The sequence below is a fragment of the Podarcis melisellensis genome, assembly GCF_964234715.1.
Source record: "Podarcis melisellensis genome assembly, chromosome: 4".
Taxonomy (NCBI): domain Eukaryota; kingdom Metazoa; phylum Chordata; class Lepidosauria; order Squamata; family Lacertidae; genus Podarcis; species Podarcis melisellensis.
In genome coordinates this window covers 7759085-7782883 of record NC_138531.1, presented here as the reverse complement: position 1 = coordinate 7782883, position 23799 = coordinate 7759085, and the positions used below count along the sequence as shown (strand labels likewise).

At 42.4% G+C, this 23799-nt stretch overlaps 1 long non-coding RNA gene across 1 annotated transcript in view; it reads left to right on the top strand.

Moving 5' to 3' along the window:
* The first annotated feature begins 9507 nt into the window (after nt 1-9507).
* LOC309367755 overlaps nt 9508-23799 on the top strand; it is an 80111-nt gene continuing 65819 nt past the window's right edge. Inside the window, exon 1 of the long non-coding RNA XR_014167324.1 lies at nt 9508-9565. This is a non-coding gene — a long non-coding RNA (uncharacterized lncRNA). The remainder of the gene's footprint in view (nt 9566-23799) is intronic.

Genomic DNA, 23799 nt, shown 5'->3' with positions numbered 1-23799 from the left:
ACCCTTTTCTCCCCTCCTCAATAAAACCAATTGACAAGAGATTCCACAAGATATGCTAATAGCCACAGATTTTGACATACCCAAACTTACCATGATTAGTCACGAGAGCTATATGAAATCTGCAGATCCAGAGGCAGTCTGCCTCTGAATACTAGCTGTTGGGAAGCAACAGTGGGAGAGGACTGTGGACTTCATGCATGTCTTGCTTGTGGAGCTCCTGAAAGCATCTGATTGGCCACTGTGGAAGCAAGGATGCTCAGCTACGTAAATAGACATTTGGTCTGATCCGGCTGGGCTCTGTTTTTATTCCTATGCAGCAGAGGGCTTGAGCACAGCAGAGAAGAGGTCAGTCCTTTTCTTGGAATCAAATACAGGAGCTCAGACTGTAAAGCATATGAGTCATCTTCCAAGCTGGGACTGCTTGAACAATTCTGTGACGTTTCATTGGCAGCAGTCTAACAATAAAGTCACACCAATTATACTGACAAGATGGGACACTGCCGCAGATTCTGCCCTTGCAAATTTTCTGTGTTTTGGGGAAAGAGCAGAGTAAACAAAGCAAGAAGAAAACTCACAAGGCCTTTATGAACCCAAAGATGCCAGGTATGGCAGAAGCTCTTTGAAGACAGCAATCAGCGAGTTGGCAACAATATTGTTGTGGGTTTTTTGTCTGCCAGCCGACTGAATAGGTCTAGCTTGATCAGAGTCTAGGATTTAACAAAAGAATGTTCATGTTTCTTAATGACACATAATGGGCAGTTGATGTCTCTTGATAGTGGGCAAGCTCACTGAGTGTTTTGAATGGGAAAGCTATCACAGCATGGAACTGTAAGACAGACCCAGCAAAGGGGAGAGGAGCTGTTATGTGTGGGCAGCCTACCTGGAACAAAAGGAGCAGTTTTAGAACAAAGAAAGGGAGAGGCAGAAGCACAAAGAAAGCTGAGAGTTGGAAGCATTTTGAACTGCCCATCTCAAGAGATCTGATATGACACAGCACATTAGAAGCTTGGTAGGAGTGCATACAGTAAGCCCACAACTTATGCACATTTAAAGTGTGTGCATTCAGCTTTATGTGCTTGGCAAAGCACTATTTTTTTAATTGTGTGTGGAATATATGGACAACTGGGGGGGAAACTTTGGCAATCCCACCTGCCATTTTACCCAATGTGTTTTGACTATATGCAATTTTGGCTTTAGGTGCGATCTCCATAACATAACCCCTGCATAAGTTGTGGGTTTAGTGTATGCATTTGCCTCCTCTTACTGTCTATACATATATTTGTGAATAAAATAAATATTAAAATGCCACAAGAGTCCAATGCTCTCTCCTCCAAAGGAGACCAAAACTTTGGTAGTGCTTCCCCCAGGAATGACCAGTGGTTGTCTTTCCCAAACTGGGCTCTTGACTCTCATTTAATACATTCGGGTGATGGAAAGGGATAACCCAGGGGTAGGCAAACTAAGGCCCGGGGGGCTGGATCCGGCCCAATCACCTTCTAAATCCAGCCCATGGACGGTCCGGGAATCAGCGTGTTTTTACAAGAGTAGAATGTGTCCTTTTATTTAAAATGCATCTCTGGGTTATTTGTGGGCCATAGGAATTTGTTCTCGCCCCCTCAATATAGTCCAGCCCCCCACAAGGTCTGAGGGACAGTGGACCGGCCACCTGCTGAAGAAGTTTGCTGACCCCTGATACCTAAGAACCTCATCTGAAGGAGGCAGTGGCAAGGATGCTGGGCACAGGAAATTTGTTTTGGCATAATTATTTGTGGGTTAAAGTTCAGAGACCACTACTTCAGATGCAAAGGAGAGTAATATGCCTGGATCTTGTGAATATGTAGATTGACAAAAGGACACTCATATACAAGGGGTTGCTGGAGAGGGCAGTGGGGTCGGACATGAATGAAGCAGGGCAGGACCAATTTGTGGAGGGGAGCCCTCAAAGTATTATCATGTGTGTATGTTTGTGCTGGAGGAGACTCTTGAGAGTCCCATGGACTGCAAGAAGATCAAACCTCTCCATACTGAAGGAAATCAACCCTGAGTGCTCACTGGAAGGACAGATCCTGAAGCTGAGGCTCCAGTACTTTGGCCACCTCATGAGAAGAGAAGACTCCCTGGAAAAGACCCTGATGTTGGGAAAGATGGAGGGCACAAGGAGAAGGGGGCGACAGAGGACGAGATGGTTGGATAGTGTTTTCGAGGCTACCAGCATGAGTTTGACCAAACTGCGGGAGGCAGTAGAGGACAGAGGTGCCTGGCGTTCTCTGGTCCATGGGGTCACGAAGAGTCGGACACGACTAAACGACTAAACAACAAACAACATGTTTGTAAAATCTGAGTTTTTACCGAGCAATGTCTATGTTTACTATGTGTGGCTCTTGAGAGAGACAAGTTAAATTGGTTAATAGTGAGTGTGGGCATGGATAGATAACTACGGACAAAGTACACTTCTCAAGATGATTTCAAATTTTCTGTTTGTTACCAATTTCCTGGGCAACAACATCAGAATTGACCTTTAGCTGTCCCACAGGAGTTCACCCATTATGCAAATACGTCAAAATACTTCTCAGTTTTCTGAGATTCTTCCTCCCCCCCCCAAAAAAAATCCAATTAGGTTTCTCGTTTACAGTTATTAAACTACTATCCTTGGTAAGCCACCAAGGAGCTTGTAGTCAGTAAATTAAGTAGATTTAGATGGTGCGTATCGAAATGTAACACTTTCCTTAAATTTGCACAATTAAGCACAATCCAACGAAGCAGAGTTTTATTGGCGATTCAGTTTAATTCAAAGGGGAAGATGTAGCCTGAATCCAAGCTGCATGCACTTAGAATAGCTCTGGATGCTGCCTTGCAATAAATAGCAGGGTTGCAGCACCAGCTTTTGTGAGAATTCCCTCTGCTCTGCTCCCCTCCCCTTCTTCCTGCTCTTCTGCCATAATTGTGCAAAATTCCTCCTTGCTGTGAGGTCTCTAACATAATCTCTCTGTGTGGTGAGTTCAGTGGACAAATTTGTATTTTGCAAGACACCTGAACAACTGCAAGCTTTAGAATACCAGCTATTATCATACCTTCTTTAAAATAAAATAAACCACAAAAGGTCAAGTATTTGGATAAAACCTGGAAAATTAAATAGGGGCGAATGGATTTGACTCTTTCAAGTCATTTGGGAAAGATTAGTACATGTAATCATTTGTACATATAATCCCATCCTGTTTTCTCATTCACCTATGAATTTAAAATATATATTTCACAAAATCAAAATGTATTTAAACGTATATTATTTCTTAGAATATGTATTGATGGGGTGAGCTCCCGTTGCTCAGTCGCAGCTCCTGCCAACCTAGCAGTTTGAAGCACGTCAAAGTGCAAGTAGATTAATAGGTACCACTCCGGCGGGAAGGTAAACGGTGTTTCCGTGCGCTGCTCTGGTTTCTCCAGAAGCTGCTTAGTCATGCTGGCACATACACCGTATGCTGTATACCAGCTTCCTCAACCAGTAAAGCGAGATGAGTGCCGCAACCCCGAACGGTCAGAGGTCCTTTACCTACCTCTCTCTCTCTCTCTCTCTCTCTCTCTCTCTCTCTGTAATCTTAAATGTGTATTTTGACATATGTGAATTTCAGTCCTGTCCAGTGAGTTCAGTGAGTATAGGATTGCAGCAGGGATGCCATCTGTCTCCAATTTTCAAGAAAGGGGCCAGGCCTCCTCAATATGCCGCAATGGGCCTTGGCGGGCATTCCTGCCACCCCAGAGGACCTTGTGGGGACTACCCGTAACTGCAGCAGGCTCTGTCAGGCCTTCCTGTGGCCACAGGAGGCCCCGTCAGGACTCCTCCTACCGCATTATATCACACACAAAAAGGTTGGGCAGAACCTGTTGTGTGTGGATTGTAGCCTTTAACTGTCACAAACTGCTTTGCAGCGCTTGGCATAGGGCAAAATCCAGTGGCGAGCTGAGTTCCATGCCTTATTTCAAAAGGTGTGGATCAGGTAATTTCATAGAGGAATTTACAAAAACTGAATCAGGAATCAGCAGAAAACTTGCATGCTCAGGAAGGGATTATTTCATTTGCAGCCATTATGCATTAGAGAAGTAAAATCCCAGAATGTATTTTATGCAGTTAAACCAAAGCCAAATTTTATTCCATGTCATCATGAAACCCAGTTGCTCGTGTTGATCTAATATTCGTGTTAGAATTTCATTCTTTCTGGTCAAAGGAACAGAATTATTAATTTAAAGAAAAGTGGCCCCGCTATATGCCCAGTGATAGAATAAATGAAACCAATGGGAGCAAATGCTTCAGGTATGGCTAGAATTTCCAGCTCTGTTGTTGCTGTTATTATGATGTCATCACAAACCTTTGATGTATGTGTCTGGCTGTGCAGACTACTATCTCTGATGACTACATTGCCTGAGAGCTTTCAGACCCTTGATGTACTTGTCTAGCCTTAGAGCCTAGCTCAAAGTGTGCATGATGGATGAGATTTTCAGCCAAAGCTTTTGAGCAGGCAAAGTTCCTTGCTGGGCTCTCAACACAGCTTGAAGGTCTGTATAGACAAACACATAAACCCACACATGTTTGAGTACTAGGGCTACAACAGCTCAGGAATCAGCTGTTGTGCGGCCAGCTTCTGCTAGTGCAAGTGTTGTGTTTGATGCTTTTGTCACACGGACTTTAAACTCTGCTATCTGCTGGTGCAAAGGCACTTGTTCTAGGAGACGGAGCATTGGGCATGGCTGTTTGCATTTAGACTTGGAGCATCAACTCTGGGTGGATGCACACAATGGCTGACCTCTCTTGCTTATTTGGTGTGTTTCCAGTCCACCTTTCTTCCATCATACAACTCAAGCCAGCATACATGAGATTTCTAGGAACTCTCCACAATGAGGCATTTGGACTGTGCTCCCTGCCACATTCTCATCACCCTTTAAAAGAAAAATATCCCACTGTTTTCTTCCTTAAAAAGATATAGGGGGACTGCAGTGGTAATGTTTATAAGTGTGCCTACATTCTTTCACTATTTGTGAAAGAAAATAGTGGTGACCCTTTTCCTACAGTCGACTATCTAGTTTATAAGGTCAAAGTCTTGTTTGTTATAATTTTCAGTCTAAGATTATATTATGAATATGTCAGTACTGTATATTATAAATGTATTAAGAACCCACTCGAGTCATGAAGCCATGAGAAGCCTACAGATTTATGATTTTATAATATTTGTATGTACAGTGGTACCTTGGGTTACATACGCTTCAGGTTACATACGCTTCAGGTTACAAACTCCACTAACCCAGAAATAATACCTCGGGTTAAGAACTTTGCTTCAGGATGAGAACAGAAATTGTGCTCCGGCGGTGTGGCGGCAGCGGGAGGCCCCATTAGCTAAAGTGGTGCTTCAGGTTAAGAACAGTCTCAGGTTAAGAACGGACCTCCGGAATGAATTAAGTACTTAACCCGAGGTACCACTGTAGATCCTTATGCATTGTTTGGTCAGCTGCTGTGCAGCTAGAAAGGAAATCTTTAATAGCAGTTAGTAATATATCTTAGGTAGCAAATAGTATTTGATTCAGCCTTAGTAACAAAAGATTCCTTCGCATATAACAAATCTTAGAACAAAAAAAAGTGATGAGGTTGTAGGATCACTATCTGAATGGGGTGGGAAAAGAATAGCTAAAATAATTATGTACTAATTAGAAGCAATCAGTCCTGAAGTTTTCAACACTTCTTGTTTTTTGGAGGTGATTTCTATCCTAAAGACTAAATGCATTTTCAATAAATAGTTTGAATCAATGCACACTCTTTCAATCCCCTCAACGGCTCAGGTAATCGTTAATGTTGAAATTCTAAGCCTGTCTCCATAGGGCTCTAGTTTCCAGAGGCTTCCCCACTCCAAGTACATTACACGTGATGGTTTCAAGCATCAATGACCCCCAATTTAGTTGTTGGGGTCCATAGGAACCAACTTTTTTAGCCCCCCCAAAAATTGAGCCCCCCCCCCAGTTAATGGCCATTGACATTCAAATGGTGTGTGTGTGTGTGTGTGTGTGCTGTGTCATGTGATTGGTTATATGGAGCTGGGCTTACATGCCCCCCCCCAATATTTCATTCAAGTTGGCACCCCTGCTGGGGTCTTCCGCCAAAAGACCAGATCAAATCAGGTGATATCATTTCCTTTTTTAAAAAAAATAATATTTATTAACAGTTTAAAGATTACAAAAAAAGAAGAAAAATTAAACAAGACAAAACAATACAAAAACAAAAAACACTACAAAAGACATTAAATTAACAAAACAAAACAATTAAAAACACATCCAGTAATTTCGATATCTTATCTTTCATCACTTATTTCAGCGACCTCCTCACACCTCCCTTTTTGTATTCCACTTCAATTAACTGTTTCAGCAATTCCTTCCTCTATTTTATGTACTATATTTATCTTAACATATTCTAACCTTATTTTTCCCTTTAATGCATTAACAATCTATTTGTACTTAGTTCCTTATAACATTTCTGCTAAAGCCATATAACTTCATTCCAACATTTTTCTAACATTCTTTGATTTTACAGTATTTCTGTAAATAATCTTTACATTTTTTCCAGTCTTCTTCCACCGACTCTTCTCCCTGGTCTCGGATTCTGCCAGTCATTTCCGCCAATTTCATGTAGTCCATCAACTTCATCTGCCATTCTTCCTGGGTGGGTACATCTTGTGTCTTCCAATGCTTCGCAATGAGTATTCTTGCTGCTGTTGTCGCATACATAAAGAAAGTTCTGTCTTTCTTTGGCACCAATTGGCCGACCATGCTCAGGAGAAAGGCCTCTGGTTTCTTCAGGAAGGTATATTTAAATACCTTTTTCATTTCATTATAAATCATCTCCCAGAATGTCTTAATCCTTGGGCATTTCCACCAAAGGTGAAAGAATGTACCTTCAGTCTCATTACATTTCCAACATTTATTGTCAGGTAAATTATAAATTTTTGCAAGCTTGACTGGTGTCATGTACCACCTGTAAATCATTTTCATTAGATTCTCTCTTAAGGCATTACTGTACATGCCATAAATCAGGTGATATCATTTCCTTGGCTCCTTTGAAAGTTTTCTGGATCAAACTTCTGAGCAATCGGGCGACCTGTTTTTGCTCTGTCACTGCCCTGTCTCAACCATGTGTATGGTAACATCTGCAGTATATAAAAAAATACAAGACTATTCATAGCATTTGCTTCAGAATGAACATGCAGAAATCTCTAGCCTATATTGCAGATACAGTTGTCTATGTTATCTTTTATTAGGATAGCAGCTCAGAGCTATTCCAAAGTCATTATTCTGGATATCATTTGCCACCTCATTTGCTACAGAAAGATCTCTCATACAGAACTCCTACACGGAAGCAAATAACACCGTCTACCCTCTCACCACTTTTACCTACATGCTTGTCTGTGTCTCTGAGACTTATTACTGCGTGACATCACTTTAATGAACCTTAATCAACTTTCTTTTGTTAACAGAGCTTTCCCCTAAAATTTCAAATTGCTGCATTCATACTCTTGGTGGAGCTTTTGTTTTATTTATTGGACTTCTGCTTTACATTATGCATAGGGTTCCTTTATCTGTATTTTAACCACATATAAGGCATTGTCAGTGGAGTGAAAATGATCTAATAAATCTTATCGCTACCATTCTCTTCTTCATCGTTCTTAAAAAAAAAACAGAAAAAGAAAAAAAGTGTCTCAGAAGGTGTCAGAAATATAAAACCATTTGTTTCTGCAACCTCCCCAAACATTTTTACAGCTATGTCAATGTTGGTTCATGGCTCCCGCTTCCCTGTTAATAGCGGAGAAGCAAAAGTTGAAAGTAGTGGAAATCAGGCTAGCCAAAAGTAAATCTGTGTCTACATTTTATCCAGTTAGCAAGTCAGGAGTAAATAATCTAATCAAAATTTGGTCATCCTGAAAGTAACATTACAGAATCCTGTTTACATTAAGCCAACATTTCAGAAGCTTGCAGTGACAAAACTCTTGGTATTTCTGTGCATCAGATGATAATGAGACAAAGGGAGACAGAAGATCAAATATCTATTAATTAATGTTTTTCAGAAATCCATGGAAATGGTTTCTGTACCTTAAGTCACTGGTTCTAAACAAGAAAAAGAAATGGATAGGTTTGTTCTGTGCAATCAACTGTACAGTTTGGGCCATTCCTCATATGTGGTACCCTGTGGGCAGCACCCAAAAAGCAGCCTAGGTGCACCCAAATGAATATATATTTATTCATTATCATCGTATTCATTAGCAACCCACCCCTGTCTCAAAATAGACTGGTGTACGATATGAACATGTACATCTTCCTACCAAAGTGGCTTGCTGAGCGGGGTGGAGCAACTTATGGTAGCTCTGTGGCAGGAGGGCTGCTGTTGCTTAGCAGCAGGGGGAGAGGTGAGGTGGCAAGGAAGTTGGTGGAGGGCAAACACCCCAGCGGAGCCAGTTAGGGGGTCCTGACAGTGTGTTTGCACCATGCCAACCTCCCAGTTGCCTTGCCTCTCCTCACCACCCCTGTCAGCAACAGCAACCCACCTGCCAGAAAGCTACTGAGCCGCTTCTGTGATGCAGACCCTGACAGGCCTGCTCATCAAATAGTCCATGCACTGAGTACATCATTACAACAGGGTGGTAAGGATGTAATATATTTTGACACAACCTGACAGTATCTCATTTTGTAAGCTTTCAGAATGGAGAGGAGTGCTTACCTGGTGAGAAAAGAAAAGTAGTCCAGCTGGCAGAGGGGAAAATCTAATTTTCCAATGACTCTGATGGATATTTGTCATCAGTTAAAGGAATTATTCACTGCTGTGACCCTCCTTAACTTAAGCTTGACCCAAAGAAGATCAAAGATTCCCTAGCAAGAGATAATTAGTAAAGATATTAATTTAACAGTCAGAGGCTAAAAGAGATTGATTTATTAATTTCTCTAAAGGGTTAGAGCTCTTAGGAGATATGTTTATGTCTCAAACATTTTCCAGTAATTTATATCGTATGTGAAGCTTACTCTTTTGATTAGGGGGCTCTCAAGTTTTTTCAGTAGTGAGACTTTCAAGCTGTTGATTCCTGCATGGTTCAGGATAGCTCAAATCTTTGTCATTTGGGGGGTATGTGTGTAAGTGATACCCGGCTTTATTTTTTGAGATTGACACCTGTTGAAGAAATGCTGCCAGAATATGAAGGGACAGCAAGCTCCTTTCCTTCCACATCTCCACAGAATAGCATATAAGGCAGGAATGGGGGAAATGCGGATGTTGCTGGACTTTTACAGATCCATTATCTTTGACCATGCTGATGGGGTTTAGAGTCCACCAACGTCTGGAGGGCCACAAGCTCCCCATCCCTGATACAAAGGATTCTGTTCCTCATTCTTCCTTATCCCCCACAGCTATGTTCCTTGTGATGGCTCTACAAACATTTTGAAGAACATGAGAGAAGTGAGGATCTCTTTAATGACATGGTCACTTCCCAGAGCCAGTTCCTGAGACCAAGAGGACAGACACACCCTTGGGCAAATCACTTGAGAGGTGAGTATCCTGCGATATCCTGCGAAGATATGCTTTGCCAAGTACAGTTGTGCTTTGGATCCCAAATGCCTTGGTACTTGGACGTTTTGGCTCCCGAACGCCACAAACCTGGAAGTGAGTGTTCTTGTTTGTGAACGTTCTTTGGAAGGCGAATGTCGGATGGGGCTTCTGTGGCTTCCTATTGGCTGCAGGAGCTTCCTGCAGCCAATCAGAGGCTGTGCTTTGGTTTCCAAATGTTTTGGAAGTCAAACGGACTTCTGGAACGGATTCCGTTCGACTTTCAAGGTACGACTGTATACCTAAAGCTTGGGATATTTATGATGGCCATTGGGCTGGGGTAGTGTAGTAGACTAGTGAAGGGGAGACCTGGTTCTAATCCCTGATCCGCCATGAAGCTCATCGGGTGATTGTGACCAAACGTCAGGGCTGGAATCAGATGCAGGTCAGCACGAAGAGTCAGAGTCAGTTGTCAATGAAGTCAACTCTTTATTCAAGGAAATGGCATACAACTCAGCAACACTTCTCAGTAGGTTTTGCCCCCATAGATCTGTTGCCAGGACAGAAGCTCCCTGCCTTCTCCTCTTTCTAAGACTCATCCTCTCCCAGATGTTTCCCAAGCAGCCTTAAACTGCTCTGGTCTGTTTTGCTCTTCATAGTCTTGGAGACCAGGTGGGTAGGAGAGCTTGTTGCAGCTGGAGAAGAAGACTCCCAGGATGCTTCAGCAGTCTCTTGACCACCACCCCTCCTCTGCTTCAGCCTCAGAGTCTGAACTGTTCCCTGTCACAGCTTCGCCCTGCTCACGAAACCTTGTTGGCCCTTCAGCATCCAGCCCCTCCTCCTAATCTTCTTCCTCTGACCTCTCCTTGGTGTCCCACCACAAACGCTCTGGCTCTGAGCCTTCCTCCTCTGGGGTTTTCCCTGGGAGTTCCTCAGCTGGTGCCTCCCACCACTCCTCTTCAGCCAGTCCCTGACAAGAAGTCACTCATACTTAGCATATGTTTCTTCACAGAGGTGTCATGAGGATAAAATGGAGGGTGTGGCAGGACAGTGGGTGGGGAGCATGAGCACTGCCTTGAGCTCCTTGGAGGAACAATGGGATATATATGGGAGTCATGCGTATTTTAAGGAGTAAAAGAACCTACTTGAAATATGAGTCTCTATTTCAGTATAGAATGCTGCCAGCTGCCCACTGTCTTGACTATATTAAATTTCACAAAACTGGCTTTGGGAGACTCTATAACAGGCTGACATAGGGTGGATTTTTTGATACATGTTTGTGCATTTAGCAGATATAAAATGGAGTTTCAGTTCACAATGGAAAAAGTTATTTTTAATTATGCATGAGCATGAATATGTATTTAGTGAAACAGACCCTAAGGGTTTTTTGTGGGGCTTTTTTTTTTTTAACTCTAGTCAGTCTTGCAAAATTATTCTCATTTAGGGTACAAGTTACATTATAGCAGAAATCATGATTGAAATTCAAATCCTAATACTGTTAAAACACAATGTTAACAATGAAAATGCTTAGAGTGGCATTAAAAGTATCTAAGATAATGAGAATAAATGATGTGAATTAGAGTTAAATTAACAACAGATAATACAATTGCAGATCAAAAGCCAGATTGCTGTGTTATTAATCTTACAGCAGAAAAGCTAGGATGAGGGGCTTTTCTCCTCTTTAAGTTCTCTTTTGAGAAGCATAGCTTTATAGAACTTCTCACTTTGGGAACATTAGCATACTCATAACAGGAACATTCTAAATATTCATTCGGTGTGTTCATTTCTAATAAATCTAACTGATAACCAGGGGGGAAAATGTGTAACATGTTATGTTTATTCCAGAAGTCCCTGTAATACAGCAAAGTACAATCAGGAGGAGAAATTATTGGGTCTCGTAGTTAGTAAAACATGGCATTTTATGGTTCATTCTAGAAAGATACAAATTATGAGTCCTATTACATTGTGGTTCATACAGTATAATTTCGCAAATATATATCGAGCTGTTTATTTGAAAGAAGTGGCGTTGCCTTTTCAGCAAAAGTAGCAGGTGTTTCAGTAATGATGTATTTTGGATGTTATTGGTTCTTCCTTCAGAGCCCTCTTATCATGCAGAGTAATTTGGCAAGGATGTTCAGTCAGGTTTCATTTCAAGAAAAGCTTTAAGCATGGATTTAGTTTGCAACCAGTTCAAGACAGTGCTTAAGCACACTTTGGATTTCATATCTTCCAACAGTTCCCAAATGTAAAAGCGGGGGGCACTCTCCTTGCATACAGTGCTGGATTTAGGTTCAGGTGGTTCCCCAGCATAGGGGGCCAAGTAGAGGGGGGCAAAATTGAAAAGAGCCATCACTGAGAAGATTCATTTGGGGACACCAAACTTTGGCCGTGCTCAAGGTGCAATACTACAAAAGATTATCAAAGTCCGGTGGCACATTGGGACTTGCAGGAAGAGGAGGGCAAGGGGCATCAGCTGCTGCTGCTGAGCTCATCGGCTCTGTTGCTGGCATGGAAGTGCCGCCTTGTAAACACACGGAGCGGGTGCTTTCTCTGAGACCCAAGGCAGGCTGATAGAAGCCTCATGGTTAGGGCAGCTCAGCCAGCCCCGTCTTTTTTCCATATTCTATATTCCATCGACAGTGCATGTATATAGGGGCGCTGGGGGGTGCGTGTAAACTGAAGTAGAATAGAAGGTCCCTATTTTCATCTGAGGAATATTGGAGGAATATGCCATAGCTGGAACAGAAAGCAGGTGCTACATGTAGAATTCTCCATCTCTAATCCAACCTAAGCATGTCCAGCTATTGTTAAAATGCTAAAGCCTGAAAAACATGGATTGGTGTCTAAGCAGGGTGGGAGGCTAACAAGGAAGGTTCCTCTTTACCTGCTGATAGATCCTGATAGGCATCTAGTTTTTCCAAAGGGGCTTACACTCATATGAACCTTCCTGGGACTGAGGATTCCTCTTGCCGGCCCACTGTCAAGGTCCATGAGATTGGTGGGCACTAGAGACAGGTGCTTTTCCTTTATCTCTGGGATTCTCTCTCAAAGGAAGTACATACGCCCCCAGTTTGTTAACTTTAATTGGACCTTGGAAACTTGTTTCAATCTGTATTTTACGAGGAGTGCTGTGCTAAGCTCTTAAACTGCAGCCATTTTTAGTTTTGTGATTGGATTGCTTTGTGTGTATTGTAAAAAAATGTGTCCGGAGGAGGGCAATCAGGTTCAGAAACCACATCCTATGGGGAATGCTTGAAAGAGTCAGGTACGCTTAGCTTGGAGAAGAGAAGATTAAGGGGAGGCATGATTGCCATCTTCAAATATGATGGCCTTTCGCATAGAAGATAAAATATGTTTCTGAATGCCAGTTGCTGGAAACAGGCCATTGGCTTGATCCGGGAGGCTCTTCTGAGTAGACATTCTCTGTTGCTCCAGCAAGCAGGACTAGAACTAGGCACACAGGAAGAAGCTGCCTTACACTGAATCAGACCAACTGGTCGCTCTAGCTCAGTATTGTCTACATGCATTGGGCGGTGGCTATCCAAGCATTTCTGGCAGGACATCTCTCCCAGCCCTACCTGGAGATGTCGTGGGTTGAACCTGGGACCTTCTACATTCAAGACAGATGCTCTACCACTGTGGCCCTTCCCCTCTGTAACTAATGAATGGAAGTTGCAGGAAGCAGATTTCATGTAACGTTCCTAGAAACTTCATAACAGTAAGAGCTAGCTGACATTGGAACAGATTGTCTTGGAAGGTGATAAGATCTCTCTCACTAGAGGTCTTCAAGTAGAGACTGGACTGCCATTTGTCAGGTCTTCTCTAGCTGCACCCCACATTACAGATCCTGCACTTAGCACACTCTGTTGGACTAGAAGACCACTAGATGACTTTCCAGTTCTCAGAGTCTACATTTGTATGCCTCCTTGGGAGAGCTTTGCCTTGAATGGCAGCATAGAAATTCCTTAAATAAATACATTTTTGTGCAATGCAGTAATCAGTCTACAGGGTAGACATGACCATAGACAGCAAGGTCTGTATTGGGGAGAGATAGTTTTCTACTTGAACATGCAGCTCTCACTCACTCACTCCAAGTGAGTAACAAATTATAATAATTTTTAAAAGGCAAATACGGCCTCTTAAGTTCCCTCCATCTTCTCCTTTTAACTTACTAGCATCTGTTGTTCTTGTTATTATTTTTACTATGGGGTACACCTTCATGTTTTACCAAGACTAAATAAAAATGAAGTACAGTATCTTAACGTATTATGCATGTCTTAATACCGCATTATCTCCAACATGTCTCCATCAAAATTGCATGGTTGAATAATGCCTTTTAATGGTTTAGTACAAGCTAAGTTTATAAATATTCATGTGTAAGCACCCTTATTAATATGTGTTAGATAATGAATATTAATGACTACCTTACTCATGCAAAAGCAAATGAACACTGTATGAGATGAGCATGGGTATTTTCATTAGGACAAAGCAAGGAAGAGCATATCACCTCAGCCTCTTGCAGGTGATACTACTATTGACATTCTTCCAGTCATACTGTAAATAATACTTAATTGTTTTACTGCCAATTATCTCCCCCTGCCCAAAGAAGAAATGTGATCTGTTCAAGATGTGAACATCTTTTTGTTTTAAGACTCCCAATAGGCAGGAGTATGATTAAGCCAAATATTTGACAACAATTAAACTAAACCAATGAACATTTGCATTAATTTTATGAACACAGTTTCAGTATCACTATAATTTCATAATTTTATTAGCATGCAATGCATACCTAACTCACAAGCTTAGTATATAAGAGGAACAAACTGATACTAACCATGTGTACTTAGAAGTAAACCCCACTAATTTAGTGAGATATGCTTCCAAGTTAGTTTACTTAAGACTGTAGCCAGAATTCCTAAAGGGACTCGAAAGTATACATCAAAATAGATCATTAAATAAGCAGTTAATAAATACATTTTAGTAATAATAATAATTTGTACACTTAGCTGTACGGCTAGTTCACACATGCTGGTTCACTTGAATGGCAGCAACATATGAACAGCAGCAGTGGTACGATAGAATCATACAGAATTGTAGACCTCAATTGTAGTCCAATTTCCTGCAATGCAGGAATCACAACTAAAGCATCCATGACAGATGACCATTGGGATTTGAATGTATATTGCAGATAGGGCCTAATTTACATTCCGCAAAGCAATACACAAATCAAAACATAGATAGCCTTTGAAATTCACACTTCTCTGTCCATTCCCCCACCTTAAAATGTATATAAAAATAAGCACAAAAATGCTTAGAATTTCCATGCAGATCTATGTCTATATCTATACATAGAGCAAACTGTTGAGGAAGAGGAGAAACAACAATCTATTTATACCCCGCCACTCTGGGCAGCTCCCAATAGAATGTTGAAAACATGATAAAACATCAAACATTAAAAACTTCTCGAAACCTTCAGATGTTTTCTAAAAGTCAGGTACAGTGGTACCTCGGGTTAAGAACTTAATTCATTCTGGAGGTCTGTTCTTTACCTGAAACTGTTCTTAACCTGAAGCACCACTTTAGCTAATGGGGCCTCCCGCTGCTGCCGCCACCACACAATTTCTGTTCTCATCCTGAAGTTCTTAACCTGAGGTACTACCTCCGGGTTAGCAGAGTCTGTAACCTGAAGTGTCTGTAACCCGAGGTACCACTGCAGTTGTTTATTTCCTTAACATCTGATGGGAGGGTGTTCCATAGGGCAGGCACCACTACCAAGAAGGCCCCCTGCCTAGTTCCCTGATTTATCCATCATCACCCTGAATCTATTGTTCATTCATTTGTATCCTTTGTCCTCCTCTGAACCTCTGTGAAGACACACACTGAATCATTCCAGGTCTGCTTCCTCTTTCCCTGCCTGTCTTTCTTGGGGCACCCACCCACCTATCTTGGCTTTCCCTTCTGCCTCAAACAATGCGCCCAGCCCTCATTGCGTTCCCTTTCTTCATGGAAGGTGATCAAGGGGTTGGGAGGGAAACTTAAGCCACACTGTGGCAAGAATGTGAGCATTGATGTGGAAGAAACTGGAGTTTAAGTTGCTGTTCCCTGCCCCTGCCATTTTGATTTTCCTGCTCACATAAGAGTCAAGTTTGCATATAAATACCCTTTTCAGAGATTGCTCACATCAGCAGGATTTTGCATTTATTGCAATGTATTTGTTGACTTTCTAGTGGTTCTTTTCTTTTTTAAAACATGACCTTCAGTCGATCAGCTTTACATTATGGTGAATAAATAATGTAGCACTTGTACTGTGATTTCAAGTGTCCAGAGTGGTTAACATATAGTACTTGTTGTAATAGCTGCCTTGAGTATCCTTTGAGAAAAACATGGCAAGCAGACCCAGCCCTATGATGAGGCAGAGTGAAGCAGCTGCCTCAGGCGGCAGAAGTTGAGGGGTGGGGAGGGGACAGAGCTGTGAGTGCCCTGTGGCCTGCCCTGTGCCACTTTGCTAGCCTGCTGCCCTCAAGGGCAGTGAAAGATATTTTCCCAGTATGGGCCCTGGAGAAGGGTGCCATATTGTCCTTCATCTTGGGCAACAAAATGTCTTGAGCCAGCCCTGACTAATTATAGCAATGCTGTGATGTAAGAGAGTGACAAATAACTGACCCAGTGGGATTTAAACTATTGGCTTTCCCCCATTCTTAAGTTTTCTTCTCACTTTTATAGCAAAAAAGAGAACCATTTTACTCTACTATTCAGCCCATTTAAAAATGGAGTCAAATCCTAAGTAACACCCCCTTTGCATGGCGAGTTCCCGCCTCCCCCCTCAGAAATAAAGACACGAGACACAAGAATTCGAGTTAATGGGTCAAATTAGGCCACAACTTTATTGATTACAGGAATTGAGCGGTATTGGCCTTAGGCATTGGCCCTACCAACTAACCGGCTTCAGGCTGCATGCTTGAAGGCCGGTGAGGGTTAACCAACAGTAGGGGGAGTCCTGCTGAGGCATGTCAACTAGGACCTCATGCATGCCACGCCCCCTGGAATCCCTTTGATTCGGGGGAAGGTGATAGCGCTACCTTCCCCCCTTCATCTGCATAACAATAAAACAGTACCCCACCAATGCCTAACCGCCAATACCGTGGAGTTTTAACGGTTTGCTACGAGGTAGGCGAAAACCAAGTGGCTGGTGCCAATCTGCCAATTGGGGAAATTCCTACCAGGCCCCTTGACGGCGACCAACCGAGGTCCATAGCAACGTCATATAGCCTACCTAACAGGTGGGAGGGGAGGGAAAACCAGGTCGGCTGGCAGCCCCTGCGAGTGTGGGGAGGGGCGTGAAGCCCGCAAGCCCACCTCCTCCTTATCTCTGAAGTGGCTTTGCGGAAACAAAAATTGACACCAGGGCACTTGAGAGAGGCTATGTCCCAATCAAGGCAATGAAGTGGGCGGAACCTCTATACAGCAAATCTTAATTAGCATGGCTGAGAACCTTTGCTAAATAGGGCTCATTCATGAAGGAAGATCTTGGCCATGGCTAAGGTCGTGGCTGAGTACTGTAGTTTTATATCAAGTGCTTATATTAAGAATTTCGGTGATAATTCTTCTTGCAGCAAATTGCAGGGAAAAAACAATACTTCAGCAACACTTAAAGCGGATCAACTATAGAAACAAGAAGCTCCCCCACATCAACAGCTTTTAGAGCTGGCTGTTGTGTCCTTGGGAGTTCACTGTTGGAGTTCAGTAACAACTAACGATTTGCATGGGTATATAACTACAAAAGAATGTTGCACTCTTTCTGTCTTTCCATCTGTGCCACTGTAGATATGTACTCAAAAGAGATTGATCCAAACTGAATTTGTGGCAGGCGAGATGCTGGCATACTTATGTTGATCTGACTAGAAACTTTCAAGGAAGTTCCCCCCGCTGCTATCCTTTCCCTTCACTCCTCATGGTGTAAACAGTACATAAAGTAGCACTGGCTTTGGGGAGAAAACAAATATAGATTTTGTCCCCTAATCAAATATTTGAGTTTGGTAGGGAATTACAGCATCACTATTGAAGTTAGGACTCGGGTGGCACTGTGGGTTAAACCACAGAGCCTAGGGCTTGCCGATCAGAAGGTCGGTGGTTCAAATCCCCGCAACGAGGTGAGCTCCTGGTGCTCGGTCCCTGCTCCTGCCCACCTAGCAGTTTGAAAGCATGTCAAAGTGAAAGTAAATAAATAGGTACTGCCCCGGCGGAAAGGTAAATGGTGTTTCCGTACGCTGCTCTGGTTTCACAAGTAGCGGCTTAGTCATGCTGGCCACATGACCTGGAAGCTGTACGCCAGCTCCCTCGGCCTGTAAAGCAAGATGAGTGCCGCAATCCCAGAGTCGTCCGCGACTGGAGCTAACGGTCAGGGGTCCCTTTACCTTTTATTGAAGTCGTTCCTTAGTTTAAAGAAGCATCACCATGAAAGATATGTAGACTTGGGAGTTATGCTGGGGCCCCAACTGTAAAGAATCTAAAACCCTTTCCTGAACTTTTAATTGTCATTTAAAAAGGGTTGCCATATGTCCTCTTTTTCATGGGTAGAGTCATAATAGCAATCCATTATTAAAAGTAGTAGTCGGCAAAAGTGTCTTTTTTGCTCTTCAAAATATTGTTCTTTATCGTTTAGTCGTTTAGTCGTGTCTGATTCTTCATGACCCCATGGACCAGAGCATGCCAGGCACTCCTGTCTTCCACTGCCTCCCGCAGTTTGGTCAAACTCATGCTGGTAGCTTCGAGAACACTGTCCAACCATCTTGTCTTCTGTTGTCCCCTTCCCCTTGTGCCCTCAATCTTTCCCAACATTAGGGTCTTTTCCAGGGAGTCTTCTCTTCTCATGAGGTGGCCAAAGTATTGGAGCCTCAGCTTCACGATCTGTCCTTCCAGTGAGGACTCAGGGCTGATTTCCTTAAGAACGGGTAGGTTTGATCTTCTTGCAGTCCATGGGACTCTCAAGAGTCTCCTCCAGCACCAGAATTCAAAAGCATCAATTCTTCGGCGATCAGCCTTCTTTATGGTCCAGCTCTCACTTCCATACATCACTACTGGGAAAACCATAGCTTTTACTATACGGACCTTTGTTGCCAAGGTGATATCTCTACTTTTTAAGATGCTGTCTAGGTTTGTCATTGCTTTTCTCCCAAGAAGCAGGTGTCTTTTAATTTCATGGCTGCTGTCACCATCTGCAGTGATCATGGAGCCCAAGAAAGTAAAATCTCTCACTGCCTCCATTTCTTCCCTTCTATTTGCCAGGAGGTGATGGGACCAGTGGCCAGGATCTTAGCCCTAAATGATACGCCTTTTCCCATGTGAATTCAAAGGAATTCCCAATCTGGCTCAGTTGACTCATTTTCTGTCCCTCTCCTGGCGTTACCTCAGGAAGTGTGATAGACTGTTTAATTCATCCCCTGGTGAAGCTCAGATGCACAACACAACATGCTGATGTCATTTGCTGAAATGTACACCCATTTCAGGGCACTCACAGAGACTACTTGTGCTCCAAAGGAGAGGACAGGCTGTGCCAATAGTTCCTAGCCTTGAGAATTTCTACTGCACCCAAAATGGCAACTCACTTCTGTGGACCTATATGCAGGCCAGGAAAGTTGGGTGGCAATTTCGCTGAGTTTTACAAGGAGCAGGAGGAGTTCTACATATTTTTGAGAACATGGCCACCACCTAGTTCCCTCAACAGGGCCTTATTCAAAGCATTATGAATAATGGAGTGCTTTATAGAGCATCATGGGAGACTACTGTGTTTCTAAAAGCAGGATCACATTGCATTTACAGAGGGGAAATGGCTCTTTTGGATTCAGATAGAAAATAAAGAATACCTTTGCTCTTTAACAAATTAATTCATAGGATGAAGATAGAGAGAATAAAAGCAAGGTCCAAACTGATAATTTTATGCCCCTCTGCGTTGGCCGGAGAGCTCCCTTTGTGTAACAATGTATAAGGACTCCTGACGGACAAAGTGCGGCCCTAATGTTGGCCAAAGGCTAAGTGGGCTTCCCATTAAGCAGGTGTGCTATGAGGGCTTATATATCTTCAGTAAAGCGCCTGCTGTTACACAGGTTACACAAGCCAAATTTGGTGTTTAGGCAACACACCAGTTTCCCACCAAAGTCAAAACACCATCCGGTATTTGGGTTTCCCATCCATTTCCCACCAATGCAGTTCACTTCTGCTGTTTGGATTTTCCACCAAACAGTGAAAGGCTAACAGAGACTTGGCAGGAAATCAACACAGATAAGCTTCTGCCAATCTCACACATTGACACTTGCAGTAGGGAGTTATCAGCTTGCCTAGGAAGCTATCTAGAAGCTTACAATTCCCACACACTTGTATCTCGGAGTAACAGGAATGCGAAACTACCAATTTATGGAATAAACAGAATTAACCATTTTAAGGGCCAGGCCCTCAGAATTTCTAGGCACTATCTGGACGTTTGAGAGGCTACTGTGGGCACAACCCTGTCTCGTCAAGATACCAATCATTGTCCACAATATGGCAATATACATGTCTGGTGTTTGCATCTGTGGCCAAGCCACATTTTAAAAGGAAGGAGAAAGAGGCAAATACTGTACTGATAAGACCCCGTCCCCCAAATATGTAGAAATCCTTCTCCCTTGTGACAATTCCCCATTTCTTTCACTTTATTTATTTATAAAAAAAAATAGATATTACAGCAGTTCACAACAATATGAAAACACAGAGTGAGACAAAGTTAAAAACAAGTTAAAAGCAAAAATTAATTAAAAACAAACACCCGTAGACCATTGTGGGGGTGTACTTGGCCTGATGGAATAGAAAAGTTTTCAGCGGGGGTTTAAAAGTTGGCACAGAAGGCGCCCGCTGAATCTCTATCAGCAGGGTGATGACACGAAAGGCTGTTTCTGATCCCGACCACAGCAATCTTCCAAGAAGGCCTTCCAAAATGGAACTCTTGCCCTAGGTCTACTGATGAATAGCAGTATCAGGAAAGCATTGAAGGAGAATTCTATTCCACTGTTCACAAAGAAGCAAAACCCTGGCCATTGTTCTGGCCATTGAGTGTGAAGCCATTGGAATGACAGAGAAGGACCTGGCACCTGCATTTAATTTTATTAACACTTAATATAATACAGGTTACGTACTTAATTCGTTCCAGACGTCTGTTCTTAACCTGAAACTGTTCTTAACCAGAGGTACCACTTTAGCTAATGGGGCCTCCCGCTGCTGCCGTGCCGCCGCTGCACGATTTCTGTTCTCATCCTGAAGCAAAGTTCTTAATCTGAGGTACTATTTCTGGGTTAGTGGAGTCTGTAACCTGAAGTGTATGTAACCCGAGGTACCACTGTATTGCCATTGATTTGGAGTACCGGAGCCTGTTAGTTAATACTGTGCCCCGATTTTCCCAATGGAAATTCAACCCTGGGTAAATGCCTGGAAGCAGGACATTCCAGGATAAAATCCCTGGAAAATAGGGACACTTGGAGGGTGTGCACTGCATATCATTTTATTTTATTGCTGTTTAACCTTTAATTTAGGGTTACGAGACATCCCCGGTTCCCAGGGACAGTCCCCAGATTTGCAAATCTGTCCCTGGGAAATGTGGCAGTGGCAGCCTCAGCAGCCCGGAGCCAGCCTGGTAGCACAGTTGGCTCTGGCCGACTTCAGGAGCTGCTCTCTGCCGTGGCACCCGCCATTTTTCCACGCTGGAAGTCCCCATATGATGTGTCTTGTGCGCATAAGATGTGTCTTGTGCGATCTCCTGCCCCCTTCCCCCTTTGTTTTGACTGATCGGGGGAGGGTTGGGAGTTGTGGGCAGGAGGCCATTGCCCAGGTTTTTTTTAACTCTGCGCATTTGTGTTTCACAGGGTGCAAAAGAAGGGCTTTGCACCTTTATACAATATGCACGTGTGCTTGGGCCCAGGGTCTTTTGCCTCACCATCCCCATTACTGACTCCCTGTTGAAACTCAGCTTTAAAAAAAAAAAAAGTGTCCCCGGATTCATTGAAAGAAATCTGGTTTTTTTAAAAAATAATATTTATTCAAAGTTTAAAGTTACAAAAAGAAAAAAGAACAATACAAAATACAAAAAAAGAGTACAACAGCAACAGAAAAAGAAAAAAAGATATAAAAATACATTCGCTTAAAAAAGAAAAAGAACAGATTAAACCTTTACATAACTTTCTTCCTTTACTTGTTTCCTTGACCTCCTCACACCTCCCAATTTTGTATTCTAGTTCAAATTGTTTTTTCAGCAAATCCTTCCAACCTTATTTTCATTTAAGTAATTTAATTTAATATATTATAGTTTAACATCCTCTCTTTCGTCAATTTCATCAACTCATTTTTACTTAATCCTTTATATCATTTCTACCAAAACCACCTAATTTTCTTTTTCCAACATCTTTCTAACAATCCTTAATTTTACAATATTTTTGAAGATATACTTTAAATTTTTTCCAATCTTCTTCCACCGACTCTTCTCCTTGGTCCCAGATTCTGCCAGTCATCTCTGCCAATTCCATATAGTCCATCACTTTCGTCTGCCATTCTTCTTGGGTGGGTAATTCTTGTGTCTTCCAATACTTTCCGATGAGTATTCTTGCTGCTGAAAGAAATCTGGTAACCATATGTTAGTCCCTTTTCCATAGAAACCATACTCAATGTAAAAGGGCACACACTGACTTTCTTGCCTCCTCCTTAGGTCCCCTACCATAAAATTGGTGGTTGAAGTCTGATGCTAGAACGGACTCATTTAAATGGGTATGCCAGTATCTATTGCAGCAAGTAACCTGTATTCTGTGTACAGTGGTACCTCGGGTTACATATGCTTCAGGTTACATACGGTTCAGGTTACAGACTCCGCTAACCCAGAAATATTACCTCGGGTTAAGAACTTTGCTTCAGGATGAGAACAGAAATTGTGTTCTGGCGGCGCGGCAGCAGCAGGAGGCCCCATTAGCTAAAGTAGTGCTTCAGGTTTAGAACGGACCTCCGGAACAAATTAAGTACTTAACCCGAGGTACCACTGTATTCTGTAATGTCAGGGGAGGTTTGTGGGTTGCTTGTATTATCTTTCAAGGAATCCTCCACGGTCCAAGAAAGGGAAGATTAAGAAAGAAAGAGTAAATTAAAGACCTTTAAAGCGTGGAGGTGGGGGTAGGGAGACACACAAAGATACAACAGAGTCAATATTTTCAAATTACCATCATAATGGAGCTTAAAATAGTTTCAGCAGTATAGTTTGAATGTGTCAATAAAGTATTGGATACAGAAGCACTGGCTGATTAAAATGTATTTAAAGTTTGAAAAGCCTTCGGCAAGGTCTTTTACAAGATGCTGTTCCCAAGTCAAACAAAAAACAAAACCTACATATCTAAGGGTCAGGAGGTAAAGTACTGTCAAAGATCAATAACTGGCCCCCAAACCTAGAAACAAGAGTAAAAACAAATTGTTAAATTTCAGCTTCAAGGTTGCATAACAAACACAGAGATCAGATAAATGCAGCTCTGCAACTGCATTTAGACTTGCTTTCTTCAGATAAACAGATTGCATAGTTTTGTCCCCAATAATAGAAGAAAGCATGGAACTCTGTGGGATGGTATAACTACAGCTCTCGATTCTTGCATGTAAATTAGAAAGGGGGTTCACTTTTTAATTCAAAGCTACCTAACACACACTTTCTGAACCAATATACAAACCAAAACCCACCCTTCACACAAAATTCACACATCTCCAAATTCTGTAATGCAGTTGTATAACCCCCCCCCCAAAAAAAATACAAAAATGTGCACATTAGAATCATAGAATTGTAGAGTTGGAAGGGAACCAGATGATAATCTAGTACAGTGGTACCTCGGGTTACATACGCTTCAGGTTACATACGCTTCAGGTTACAGACTCTGCTAACCCAGAAATAGTGCTTCAGGTTAAGAACTTTGCTTCAGGATAAGAACAGAAATCGTGCTGTGGCTGCGGGCAGCCCCATTAGCTAAAGTGGTGCTTCAGGTTAAGAACAGTTTCAGGTTAAGAACAGACCTCCAGAACCAATTAAGTACTTAACCCGAGGTACCACTGTACAACCCTCTGCAATGCAGGAATTGTTTGGCCCAACGTGGGGCTCAAACACACAAGTCTCATGTTCTGCTGAGGGGAAAGAGTGTGCAAAAATGTGAATATTAGGAAACAATCTACAAAAATGTAATGTATTGGGGGAA